Source organism: Manis pentadactyla, chromosome 2 (assembly GCF_030020395.1).
Source record: "Manis pentadactyla isolate mManPen7 chromosome 2, mManPen7.hap1, whole genome shotgun sequence".
NCBI lineage: Eukaryota > Metazoa > Chordata > Mammalia > Pholidota > Manidae > Manis > Manis pentadactyla.
The window spans coordinates 15,444,309-15,459,035 of NC_080020.1; the positions used below are offsets into that span (position 1 = coordinate 15,444,309).

General features: G+C 33.9%; 1 long non-coding RNA gene across 1 annotated transcript in view; it reads right to left on the reverse strand.

Moving 5' to 3' along the window:
* LOC130680143 (uncharacterized) overlaps positions 1-10,767 on the reverse strand; it is a 112,243-nt gene extending 101,476 nt beyond the window's left edge. The window contains exon 1 of the long non-coding RNA XR_008993183.1: positions 10,732-10,767. This is a non-coding gene — a long non-coding RNA (uncharacterized LOC130680143). The remainder of the gene's footprint in view (positions 1-10,731) is intronic.
* Positions 10,768-14,727: the final 3,960 nt, after the last annotated feature.

The window sequence follows — 14,727 nt, forward strand, 5'->3', positions numbered from 1 at the left end:
TATTTAGAAAAGGTAGTGCCCACCCTGACCCTGGGGCTTAAACCACACTGACACTCACATAGATCATTTGGCCAGGATTCATAGCAACAAGAACAGGGCATGCACCCCAATGTCACAGGCAACCCCTGGAAACCCTCCCTGCTCCTGCTTTTACTTTGCTGTCATTCCCATTGTCTCTAGGCTTTTCGCCGTTTCCTTCTGTTTGATTAATTTCCCTTTCCAAGTCTGGCTGCTCAGGGTGCGCTCTTGGCAAACCTCCTGCACAGATTCCATCTTCTCCACTGCACTCCCTTGCTACCCCACCAGTGTCTCTTGAGGGGAACGTGTGTGATGTAGGTAATTGAAATGCTATTGGAGTAGAAGAGCGCACAGAAATGTTACAGATTTTCTCCCTGGTTCACTCTTATCAACAGCAGCTCTGTGCAGCTAGCCACAGATAGAAAGTATAACTGTTTGCACTATACTTTAGCTCACATGCTAAGCAACATGTATTGACACTCTACTTCATGCAAGTGTGCATGAGAAAGACAAACTTTTTAAAAGATCTCTTTTGTATTTATTGAATGAATGATGAATAAACAGATTGGTTAAAACGTGTACAAAATCGTTACTATACAAAGCATAGTTAAGTGCATGAATAAAGTATAATCTACTTAGAATCTACAAAACATTCCAATTGGTTTACCATATTTTCCATAATAACATGTTACTCTAGAATTAGACTTTATTGTACATGGTTTCTCAGAATTTCATAAATGTGTAGGAAAACATATAAACAAGAAAATAATTGAACAAGAACAAATAAGATTGAAGCAGATTTTTCCCTGGAGTGTATATTTACACTATTTTTCTTTCCAAACCACATTGTGCATTCGATTCTTTTAAAAGCGTGTTCAGGAACCAAAATGACAGGTTAGTGTGGATATGATATTGCTCTTGAAGCAATTTATGTGATTAAAAAAAAAATCTCTTTGATCTTAAATCAAGTCCACCAACCATAAATCCTAGTACCAAACTAACAGAGCAAGAAAATTTTCATGGTTGGATTATATATTGATACTTTATAACGTTCTAAAAATCTTTTTTTCTGATAGAAAGCTTTCTTAAAGACAAAATAAAATTGAATTATTTTTAGTGATTGTATAAGCATATTACTAATATACTTGAAAACCAAATTCAGGGAAAACTATAAAAGGGAATAAAAATCAACCTAATATTTAACATTTTGATCTCAGCTGTTGAAAGACAAAATACCTTTTCAAACTGCAGCTGATTACTGATGAAATTGTGATGTGTGGATTTTGTTTTGATGTTACCATTCTCATTTGAGTGGGGAATTTCTTTATCCCTTATTTTTTCGAAGTTTCAGTCAAGCAGTGCCATTCCCCCTATGAAAAATTTATCTCTGGAAGGAGATTCATTTATTTCATTACTTCAGTTAACAGATATTCCAGCCGAGTATTATGCTAGGCATTGTGGGGGATGCAAATTTGAACAAAGAATGAACTCTGTCTTTGTGGGTCCTCCAATATCCCCTATTGGTTACTGGAGAAAAAAATCTGCACCCAGCTGATATGTGACAAGTGGAATACATACAGGACAAAGTTAGTAAAAAGGATTGCTCATGAGTAGAATGACTGAGGTTGTGTCAGAACAGGGGTGTATTTTGGATGGATCTCAGTGAAAAGTTGATTGTATTTTGATAACCAAATACACCAAAATGCATGAATATTCTCAGTGTAAACCCTCAATATTAAGCATTATTATTCCTAGGAGAATGAATAGCAAGGCAGAGCAACAGGTTTCTATAGATTTTAGGAATATGATGAAACTGAACACAAGAAATTGCAACACATATGGAGAAGCATTTGAGTATTTGGGAATCAGTTTCAGATTCGTGGGATATATATTGTGTTTTAGAAATCCACAGAAGGTTTAGCAAGAGAAAATTAGCAGTATGAACATTACACTTTTGAAAGATTAATCTCATAGCCCTGGCAAAGGACTGAAGGAAGAAAAAGTTTTCAGAAGAGAGACCACTGAGCTGACTACTAAGACAGCCCAGGCAGGAGATGAAAGACATGATCAGACAGATATGTGGTGATGCAAACGTCAAGATATTTGCACAAGAGAATCAGAAAGAGAAGTGGACAAAATTTAGCCCTCTTCTAATTGCTACTGAAGAACATCTTGATTCATATTTATGTTTGTTATCCATCATCTTCCTCATGTATTGTAGTTTTGTTCACATATGGTCTTTAACATTTTCAGCATAGTCCACTGAGGCTACCCATTTTTTTCTTGTCTCTGTCTACTCTTAATTGAGTATCCCACTTTAGTTAGATTTGATTTTTGCCGTATCGGCTAAGTCTTCAGGTCTTAATCTGCTCACTTCCCTGCACTCTTCTGTCCTCTAAAACCTGCAGGAGTGTTTCCTCGAATAGCCCCCCTTCCAATTCAGTAGCATTGTCCTCATTCTTGTGTGTGCTTGGGATTGTATTTGCATGCATGCATTTTTTTTATGCTTACTGCATAGTTGTTTTTTCTCTATTCTATTAGTTTGAAAGTTTTATGACAATAGGACAATTCTTAATAACTAATGCATGAACAAACTACTATGCACATACCCAGTACATGGACTAAATACCTCTTCAAATGACAAGTGGAAAATTACAATAGTGAGAGATCAAAGTATAAAACACCACATACTTTGTATCTTTTAGTCTGAAAAATATTATTGTGTCTGTTACCTCAGTCAGTGCTGCACTTTGCTGACTAATACTTTCCTAAAAATTGTCTCAAACCAGATGTGAGAAGTTTGAACTACAGTTTTCAAAGTTAAAAAGGGGTTCTATTCCCAGAAAACTAAAATACATTACAAAACTCTGCACATTAGCATCTTACCCTTTAGATATAATATTCAATGACAGATTTATAGATTTTCTTGCATAGATTTTAATTTTGTACGCTCAGTGGAACACTGAGCCACTGCCTGAATTCCAATAATTATCCAACTATGAATGAATATTTCTTTGCTTTTGACACACCTGAAGATGTTTTCATTTGCCTCAATTACATTGCTGAAGCAATCTGTGTCTCACACTAGTACTGGCATTCTTAATGTTCTGCTGTAATATTTTTCTATATAATGATACTAAAGAAAGATGCAATAAAGTTTTTAATTAATTAACAATTTCAATTTGATGCACAAATATGGCAACTGGGCCTAAACTGAACATAGGCTGCTAGACGGCAGCATCAAGCTGTTTTGAGAGATAGTCTTCGAAACCTAAGAAATGCTAATTTTGTATATGGAAGTGGCTTAAGAATATTGATAAATAACCAAACTTTATGTTGTTAAAACTAGTATATAGAAAAAATAAGCCTTCTTTTTCAAAAAATGGTCTACACTCTTCAGGAAAAATATGGTGTATATGAATCAAACAATCATAGAGCTCTGAAGGATTGTAGCAATGATCTTACACAAAAACCTGTTTTGAGAATGAAGGAACTGAAGCCCAGAATAGCAGAAATTTGTACAAAATAGTCCACTTTATAAGGTACAGAACAGATATTTGCTAAACAGGAAGACAAAAATGTTCTCTACTTCTTTATACTTACCAACATTGCACTTCTAATATCTAAATTTTAGTTTTTAAAATTGTGGTATAGATACATAACATAAATTTTGCATTCTTAATCATCTTTTCTAAATTTGATTTTCTGCACTTGGGTTTTGGATCTCTGCCACAGTGTGTAAGACTCTAAGCTTAGGATGGTACCATTCCTTACTATGTGGACTACCGCTAGAGGGGGCTCAATAAATATTTTGCCAGATAAGTAAAAACGTACACTGGTGTTGGAGTGATGGAAAGAAAGGAAGAATCTGGAAAACAACTCTGAAACTGTGAAGACTTCAAATTCTAAGATAAACTTACCACAGTAAATATGGCTTGGCTTTTTCAGTAAAACAGGCACATTAATATAGGATATGTGTGTCTTACTGGTCGATCTTGAAACCTGCTTTTTACCCCTCTCCCTATTGATTTAAGGGGGTTAGGCACAATGACAACTATCATTTCCCCTAGTCTCCCATTCGCGGTTGAATGCTTAGCTCACATTTACTGCACATCACAGTGAGTTCCAAATGAACTACAGAGCATCCTGTCTTTCAAAAAATTAAACATTTCATTTCCCTTAAACACTTACATCTATCTGCCCACAGTTCAAATACATGTTTAAGAGTTTAAAAGAGTTAATGTTTTCAAATGTTCTAAACGTTTTACTTGTAGGTTTTTATAAATTGCAGAATATTTTTTCTGAAACTCTTTACCTAATTTGCAAATCTCTTTTCCCATTGGTTTCTGGCTTCCAGTCATTAGACTGTCACTAGACACAGAGCATCTTTTGAGTATGCAAAGCAAGCCCCCCTTCCCTGTGTCATTTAAGTTTTATTGTGGCAGCGGTATTTTTAAAGTAATAAGTGCCTGTGTTTACTAAAACATAAGATCACCTTTAGTTTCCTCCTTCAAATAAAGCCCCAAGATAAAGAAATGTTTTTGTTGTTGTTCTCAGTATCTTCTATCTTGGAAAAATGACATTTCAGAAGAAGTTTATTTAATGATATCTAGTAACATACAAAGTTTCAAAACTCATTTTGAGGTCTTAATTTATAGCTGCATAAAGACTAATGCCAGCTTTGAGCACTAATGCAACTCAAGGAATACCATACCAGCTAGGACAGCTTGCAAGCTGGGTCCATTGTAATTTGTTTATACCTACCTATCTGCTATAGCTGCCTCTAAATTTCAGTTACATCCTGTGGTCTCAGTGCCTAGAAATTAAAGTTTTGAATTGATGCATATCATAAAAAATTAACTTGTTCAGGAAGAGTAGACGTATACTGGCTTGAGTCAAAGAACTTGCAGTTGTTTTTTTTTAATATTTTAAGCTCTTTACAACCATTACGTTGATTGGGTTAATTAGACTGATCGTATTTTAGAGCTATCTCATTTCTTTTTTTAAAACCAAACATTTTTACAAATACCTGAGATTTCCAATTAACTTATGAAGCTTTATGCTTCCATTTTGAAGGAAGGTGTTATTTAGACTTCTTGCCAGCCAAATTCAATAAGGTATCGATGTACTCCTTTCTCTTTTTTTCTATTTTTTCTTTCTCTTTTTTCCTTTTTATTTGTGTACTTATTTTTTACAAAGCACACTTGCATAAAGTAGAATGTCAATACATGTTGCTTGGGCTGTGAACTAAAGCACAGTGCAGTTATACTTTCTATTTGTGGCTAGCCACAAATAGCTGCTGTTGATAAGAGTGAACCAGGGAGAATATTAATATTATTTTTTAAATAGTTTAAGATTTAAAGAAAGATTGAGAAAATAGTACACAGTTCCCATATATTCTGTATCCCTATTATTACCTCACATTAGTATCATATATTGTTGTAGTTAAGGAATCAACATTAATACACTGTAGTTAAATAAAGTCCATAGTTTGTTCAGATTTCCTTAGCTTTAACGTAATGTCTTTCTGTGTTCCTGAATCTCACCCAGGAAACTGCATTACATTTAGGTGTCATGTCTCCTTAGCCTCCTGGGCTGTGTATGTGACTTCCTTCCAAAGGGTACAATATAGAAAGGGGAGCAAAGAGTAACTTTCTAGTGGACAGACCTGACAAACATTAACTCACTCAGGTGGTCAAGGTCAACTTCAACAGTGATGTCATGTTGATGTATGCACCCTTGATATGATGTGATACAGCTAATCCATGGATACACATATTTACAAATATTTCTCTAGCAAAACATGAGCTCTCACTGATGCCTCCACTCATCTATAACCACATGGATCATTGCTTGACTGTAATCCCACTCCAGTAGTGAGAAATCTGGCTTTCACCATCCTCCATCTATTTTCTCAATCATTCAATCCCAGTGTATATGTATCATGGCCTCAGAATTTCACTTTAGTACAGAATAAGATTCCATTACATAGACACACTACAGATTATTTACTCATCCACAGTTCAAGGCATCTTGGTTGTTTCCAGCATTTGGCAATTAAGAGTAAAGCTGCTACAAAAATTCATGTGCATATTTTCATATAAATGTCTTCTAATGAGTTGGGTAAATACCTAGCAATGAGATGACCAGATTGTATGGTAGGAGTACGTTTAGCTGTCTTGCAAATCAGTTGTGCCATTCTGCACTCCCACCTGCGGTGAATCAGAGTTCCTTTTACTCTGCATCTTCACCAGGATATGGTTTGTCACTTGTTGTTGTTTTTAATTTTAGACTGTATAATAGGAGTGTAGTGGTATCTTATTGTTTGAATTTGCAATTCCCTAATGATAAATGATTTCCAACACCTTTCATGTAATTATTTTGCATCTGCATGTCTTCTTGAATGAAGTGTCTATTTAGATATTTTTGCCCATTTTTTAAATTGGGTTGTCAAGTTTAAGAATTCTTTTACATTTTTGGATACGAGTCTTTCATCAGACATGTTTTGCAAATACATTCTCCTAGGCCAGTGGCTTGCATTTTCATTCTATTAGCACTATCTTTGACAAATCGGAAGATTTTAGTTTTAGTAAATGTTAACTTATCATTTTTTCCTATCCTGATTATGCTTTTGGTGTTGTATCTGAAGTCATCACCATACCCAAGGTCACTTAGATTTTTCTCCTATGTTTTCTTCTAAAGTTTTAAGTTTTGAAATTTACATTCAGGCCTATGATCCACTTTGAGCTATATTTTGTGAAAGTTGTCAAATGTGTCTAGATTCATTTTATGTGTCCAACAGTGCCAGTCCAGTGTCATTCAGGTCAACTGTATCCTAGCCGATTTTTGGCCTGCTTGATATATCAATTCATGAAAGAAGAATATTGTATTTTCTAGCTATAATAGCTGATTTCTCTATTTTTCCTTGCAGCTCTATCAGATTTTTCCTCACATATTTTGATTTTCTCCTGTTAGGTGCACACACATTAAAGAGTGTTGTGTTCTTGGAGAATTTACCTTTTTGTCATTATGCACAATTTCTCTTTTTCTCTGATGATTCTCCTTGTTGGAAGTCTGCTTTGTCTGAAATTAATATGGCTGTAATTAATATACCAACTTTCTTTTTATTAGTGTTAGTACGATACTTACTTCTCCAACTCATTATATTTTACCTGTGTCTTTATATTTAAATAGTTTTTTTAAAAAACAATTTATGATAGGGCCTTTTTTACAAATCCACTATAACAACATGTCTTTAATTAGTGTATTAAGATCATTCACATTTAAAGTGGTTATTGACAGAGTTGGATCATATAATACATTGTTGTTATATTACTTTGAGCCAACACTTATCTATTAGATCAATGAAGAACAAAATAAATAAAAGATTATTTTGCTTTCATTCCTTGTCCAATGTTTTTTTCCCCATTCTTTTCTTTTTAATGTAGATCCAAGCTTCTGACTTACAATGCTTCTTTTCTCTCTGAAAAACATTTTTTACATTTCTTGCAGGGCAGATCTGCTGATGATGAATTCTCTCCATTTTTGTTTGAGAAAGTTTACTTTTCTTTCATTTTTGAAGATTAATTTCTCTGTATGTAGAATCCAAGATTGGTGGGTTTTTTTTACCTTTCAATACTTTAAATCTTTCGTTCTTCTTCCTTGCATGGTTTCTGATGAGAACTGTGCTGTAATATTTATGTTTCCTTTATAAATACTGTGTTTTCTTCCTCTGCCTTTTTTCAAGATTTCCCCTTTGTCTTTGCTTTTCTGCCTTTTGACTATGATGTGCGTAGGTGTATCTCTTTTAGTATTTATACTGCTTAGAGCACTCCTAGTTTCCTTGATCTATTCTTTGGTGTCTGACAATTTTGGAAAATTCTTGACCATTGTTACTCCAACTGTTTCTTCTTTTCCTTTCTTTTTCTTTTAGAGTTTTACTTTTCTGTTTATCACACCTTTAGAAAATATATCCCTCTGTTCTTAGATATTCTGTTTTCTCTTTTCTCTTTTTTTTTCAGTTTGGAAAATTTGCAATGATATTGCTTCAAGTTAACTATTTTTTTCCTCAGCCATATATGTAGCCCATTGATGAGCCCATCAAAGGCATTCTTCATCTCTGTCACAGTGATTTTGATTTCTAACATTTTTTTTATTCTTTCTTGGAATTTTCATCTCTCTGTTTATATTCCCCTCTATTCTTGCATGTATCCACTTTTCCATTGGAGATATTACCATATCAATTAGTTGTTTTAAACTGCTGGTATGAAAATTCCAAAATCTTTCCCATTTCTGAGTGTGGTACTGACAATTGCCTTATTTCTGCACTGTTTTTGCCTTCAAGCATACCTTGCAGTTTTTTCTCAAAAAAAAAAAGGACATGGTGTATTGAGTAGAGGGAACTGAGGTAAACAGGTCTTTAATAGGAGGGTTTACTTTTATCTTGATAGGATGTAGGCTGTATTTACTGGTTGCTGTAGCTTTAGGTGTCAGAGGGAAAAATTCCTCTGGGATCCACACTTTTGCCTCCCCTACAGTCACTGGGTTTCCCTAGAGACTCTTTCTTAAATAAAGGCTGAACTTTGTAGCTCTTTCAGTTGCAATACACTCTCATCATTCAGAATCTCTATTAATGTGATGGTAAAGGTTGAAGAAAGGAGAAGCATTATATTATCTTTTGGTTAAGTTTTAACCTTTTTGGGTTCCTCAGCTGTGATTTTCACAACTGTTTCTTACTTTTTTTCTCTCATCTCCTTAGGTGAGAAATAAAAGTTAAAGGTGGGTAATTGCCCTTCTGTGTATATGAGACAAGGCTCTTGTGACTCCTTTTCACTGGACAGTAATCTCTTGTTATAGAGAAAACAGTGGGCATAATAGTTCAAAGTAATTAATGTTCTCCTTATGCTAAAGACATGAGGTGATTTTTCTAGGCTCTTACCCTGAAAACCTGCAGGTTCATTCAGCTAAAATCCATTAGAGTGCAGAAGCCTCACTAAAACTGGGGGTTCCTCACTATAAATCTAGTCTAAACTCTAGTCTTTAGCAATTCATCAAATTACCGTTTAAGTGTGTCTCCTAGTTTTATGCCTGCAGTGCCTTCTGCTCTGGGTCAACTGTTATTGGCTGTGTTTTCCTGAGTTTGATTGTGTATCTCCAGATTTGGGGCTATGGCAATTATTTCTGCAACCTCAATTATCTGACGGCTTCAACAAAAGCCTTTGATTTTCAGTTTGATCAGCTTTTCTCTTGTTGTGAGGATGACAGTGATTTCCAAGCTCTTTACATGTTGGAGCTGAAACTGGAAGTCCTCTGCATATTTTTTTTAGTGTAATAGTTTTTGAAAACACTGACACCATGGTTAACATCTGTTTATTAGATTAAAATTTTGTGGTTAGGAAAATATTTTTTTAAGTACAAGTCTGAGAGATCAATCCATAAAACTGCAACACATGAGCAAGGGCCCTTTAGCAGTATGTGTGGGGGAAGTCATAAATCCCATTTCTCACAGGTAACTTTACTTACAGCAGATGAATGAAAAGCTAAACAGAAAATATATCATCTGAAAAAACTATATCCCTGTTTATTGAGTTAACTGAGATGTCACTTTATTTTCTTATAAAGACTTTTAAGAAACAGAACTTGCAGGACTAAGGCACTTACCTGGGATTAAGAAACTTAAGAATCAAAATTAATGATATTTAATGAAATATTTTAAGTAAATATCAATAGATAAAATTCACCAAGAACACAGTATTAAAATGTATTTAAATAAAGACAGAAGCAGTGCAATGCAGAGTCATATTGGAACTTAAGCAAAGGAAAATTCTTGATTGCAGATTTTTTGGTCCTTAAATTTTATGCCCTTGGTAAGATTCTCACCCTACTCCTCGCCCTGGTGGGGAATGTTTAGCCATCAGATACTGGATAAAATACATATATTAGAGAAGGGAATGTTGAGATGTGCCAGGGACAGAATAGTTTCCATTCATACATAGTTTAATATTATCATTCGAAGTTAAATATAACTATGTGAAAAGCTTTTGTTGATTTTTTTTTACCAAAAGCCATTATAGTAGGTCTTTGTGATTTGAAAATAACATTGATATTATATATGTTTGTATATTTGTCATTCTGTCTACACACACACATACTCACTCACATATACACATACAAATATCATAGGGGCAATCAGATTGAAAAATAGACATCCATCAAAAGGAGTTATCTTTGACTGACTTCCCTCTGAAGGTTCCCATCTACCCATGAGGTTGTACCCCCCATTCCCTCAGGACCTCTCCATAACTATTCTTCTCTGGAGTCATCCTGAGGCTTAAAACATCTGTTAATTTTATCTAGAACCCCTTAGCCATTTTTTTTTTACTACTCTCTCTATTCATAACTAAAGAAACTTGATAATTTGTGTTCAAATATAGTTTTCTTTCTCAAAGAAGGCTGTCTTTTAAGTATCTTCCTCCTTTATAGATACACTTTTCTGTTGCATACACAGGGTAAAATGATTCAAGTATATATTATAATATATAATAATATATATTTTATACAAGAACATATATTATAAAATATATAACAAACATATATATATAGTATTTTTTTATACCAGAGGGTATTTGTATTATCACTGAAATTTTTCCTTTTTTTCTTTTGATCCCTTTACACATGATCAAAATATATTTGAATGTGAGAGTTGTTACTTACTGGGTTGCGGCAGTAAGGACCGAACAGCTGCTTTCCTGCAGTTAGTTGGAGGGCCAGAAACACACTGAGCACATCTGACTAAGTCTCGAACTCACTGAACAGCCTTGTGAAAAGCACAGATGTTGAGAAATAAGACAGCTACAAAGAGCACTGTTTTCTAAGTGTGGCCAGATGATAATCAGGACAACTTGGTTTTACTATTTTTCAGAACTTCAATCTCCTCAAAAATGTCAACAGCAGTAAAGGGAAGGGGCCATAATTATCTGAATTTTGTAGGTATATAGAATGCATAGAGTACCTCTAAGTTCATGCATTCATTCATAGACAACGTAATCAACTTAAAAATATTTATGAATTTACATTGTTTGTTTTAAATCAGATGGTTAAGTCTGCAACTGAAACCAGAAATATGCTTTCAGTAATCAAACCTTATGATTTCACTCTCTGTATCAAACATTATTTTTTCTCTTCCTCTCATGTTTTGTTAATGCCCTGTAAACAGTATGCTGGTTTTCTATTCTCAAGACATGTTTATCTTGAGTCCTATTTGGCCATTATAAAAAGCAATAAAGGAGGACATTGGCCCTGCACTTATGTTATTAGATGCATGAGCCATAAAACGTGTAAATTTAAATTCACCATTACCACGTGTAGAAGCAGGGAACAAAGGCATTAGTTTTAAGTATTAAATTCCACCTTTATTTGCTTGTTTGATTAGTCAAAAGCCTTTATGAAGCATGCTACTTTCAGGACTCCCTCCACAAGCTCCAAAAGTGACCTAAAGACAAAGTGTGGGAGACCAAGCAAGGAACAGAAAGAGGTAGGGCGTGAAGCCCAGTGTAAAATGAATAAACGCAAGAAGGAATCAAGTCCAGAGCAGAGGCCTTTTCACTTCATAAATTACCATCTTGATGTAAATTCAATACTAGCAAATTCAATGTGTAAGTAATGCAAAGAATTTTCGTGGGTGGGAAAGGCTGAAAGCAGAGATCAAGCAACAGTGTCAGTAGCTCTGGATAGTTTGATAATGGTCCCAGATTTTCAAGCAGATACTTAAATACATTCTTCACATAACTTAGAGTATCCGGGTGTTACATCTCACAGAAACGGTATACATATTGTGCTGTTTTGATTTCTAAGTGGAATCCTGAGAGATCTTTCTAAGTAAAATGCTGGCAAAGAAACCATCCCATCACTAAATGTCCCTGTCATTTTGCCTTTTATGTGATTGGTTACAGATGTTGCTTTGAAGAAATACTTCAGAATCTTCATCACCCTACTTAGCATCAGTTCACACTCAGCCACCAGTGGGAGAAACACTGAACATACCACTTGGCTCTCGTGATCTAACTTTTCAACTTAACATTTTCTTATCTCAACTTATGTGCTTATTTGGTAAATGAAATTTCCAGGTGATTTTAGATTATAAAATAAGATAATAATGAATACCTTAGATACTTTATTAAACATAGGATTAAATATTAACATATTTTCATAAAAATATAAGAAATATCAAATATAGACAAACCCAAGGCAAACTTTAATACATCATAGATTTAGATTGGTAAAGCATAAATACTAATAATTTCTTCACTGTATACAGAATTCTATACAGAAACATAAAACCAAGGTTGTAATAACTGGATGTTTATTTAAGTGAAGGAAAACCTAAGACTAATTTTTAAAGACATTAATAGTAAATATCCTGAGAAGTTACTTTTAAAGCTATTGTTTTACTTAAATATTTCAAAGCATAGCATTTTGATATTCCTTATAAGATATGACAAAGAGTGTATTTTGTTGTTATTGTTGTGTAATGAAAAGTTGCACAAGCAAAGTATAATCATAACGTATTACACTGCTTAGCTATAAGTAACATTTGCATTATCTTATTAATGTATAGTCTGATTATTCGTTTACTAAAAAGGGAGCTGTAAGTATATTGGGACAATGGGAAGGGGGTAGTTTATGTGACTTTATTGGTAGAAAGGATTGTATAAAATAAATTAATTCTCAGCCTCATTATAAGCAAAGTAATAGATAACATCTTAAAGTTAAAAATCAAGAATAGTTATCCAAGCATTTTATTTGGTAATGTGGTGGTAAATTTACATTAACACCTGAAAGACAGGAATGAATAGAATAAAATTGGGAGGACAGAGGACCATCATTTTTCTTGGACAATTGTGATTTTAGTCACCACTCTAATAGTACCATTTAAGTATATTACACATATTTTTGCTTTGATCAAATTAAACAAAGTTTTTTGTAAAAAAATTAAGTCCTATTCATTTTGTGTGTGTGTAAAGAGATGACTGCAATATTTCTCTTTAATTAATGTAGAAAAATGGAAATGCTCATCAGCAAAATGATGATTTCTTTCCAAAATATTAAAGCACCACTGAAGACAGTCAAAATTTAATAATATAGCCTGCAATCCCGCTTCTCCAATAATTAAAACTATCTTCATATTCACATCCAAGCTTGTGAAGAGTCTTAGCACACTGATCATGACTGGCAGCTTTGAGTAACACTATCTTGGTTTGAATCGTGGTTGTGCCTCTTATTTTGTGATCTTGAGCAAATTAATTAACTTAGTGAACATATACTCACTGCATTATTTAAAGTTTAAATAAGAAAATAAAGGGAAAACACTTACCTTTGTGCCTAGCACAAATCTGAATCAGGTCCCAAAAATGTTAGTTTTTCTCTTGTTCATAGTTGACATCATAGTATGGGTATACATTTTTGCATTTATCCACATAAACTTAATTCATAAGCTACTTTCCATTTTCCAATATTATAATGCCTTTGTCACCTGTCCTGGGTTGTACTAACTCTTAGTCATTTTTTTTTTTTTTTTAGAAATGCCTTCATGAATTCCCCCTATGTAAATTAGATTGTCCCTTTTCCAGTTTTTTCTATAGCATCGTTATTTCTTTAATAGAACTTACTAAAACACAAATTAAATATTTCTGTGTGTAATTGTTCATTATCTATTTGTGCCTGATAATAGATTTTAAACTCTTTGGGGCAAGAGCTAGTCTATCTCGATCATTATTATATACTTAGGTATGAACACAGCGTTTGACACATAACAGGTGTTCATGATACAATTGGTCCAAGGAATGGATAATAATTATTATAGCTCCATAACTTTCCATTAGGTCACTGAGCTATTTGTTCCCTTAACTGTTTCCCTTCCTACTGGAATGCTTCCGGTTCTCAGCTACCGCCACGTGTTCAGAGTGCATTAATAAATAATTCAGGAATAGGCGTTTTTCTTTCGAATTATATATGTTTGATATAGACACCCAAGTGTGAATATTTCTGTCTAAATTCTCAGACCATGTTTTATACTACGATAACCCTATAATCACTTACTTAAATAGACAACATATGTTTGAATGTACAAGTGAATAAATGAATGAATGAGCCGAGACTGTCAATCAGGCAATTAGGAGATTTCCTAAGGCTTATTTCTACTCTATGTTGATGTTTTTCCTAATTCATCTCCCTAGGAACCAAATATTTAGCACAGCTGAAGCCTCGTATTTTGAGAAGGAAACAGTGCCATGTGGAATAAATACTCCTGGTACTTGTTTTGTTTTGCATTTATTCACATAAACTCAATTCATGTTTGCATATTGATAATTCCTTCTAAATGTCCACATACCTGCTTTTAGATGTGATTTGCTACCTTCTTATTGAAAGCTGACTTACTGGAAACATTTCAAAACTCTTCTTTTGGGAGTCACTTTTTTAGAGAAATCTTCCTTGTTTATGTAAGCTGGATTCCCGTGCCTTCCATCTCCCACCCCCAAGCATCATCAACATCAGCACCATTATCATTTTCATCATCATATAAAAAAAGGCTGAGTGCTTATGTGCATGACATTATGGTAAATAGTTCGTAGGTATTATCTTGTTTCACAGTGCAAAAGCAAACACACCTCTAATTATTTCCTTATTGATAAAACCAAGCCCCTAAATTTA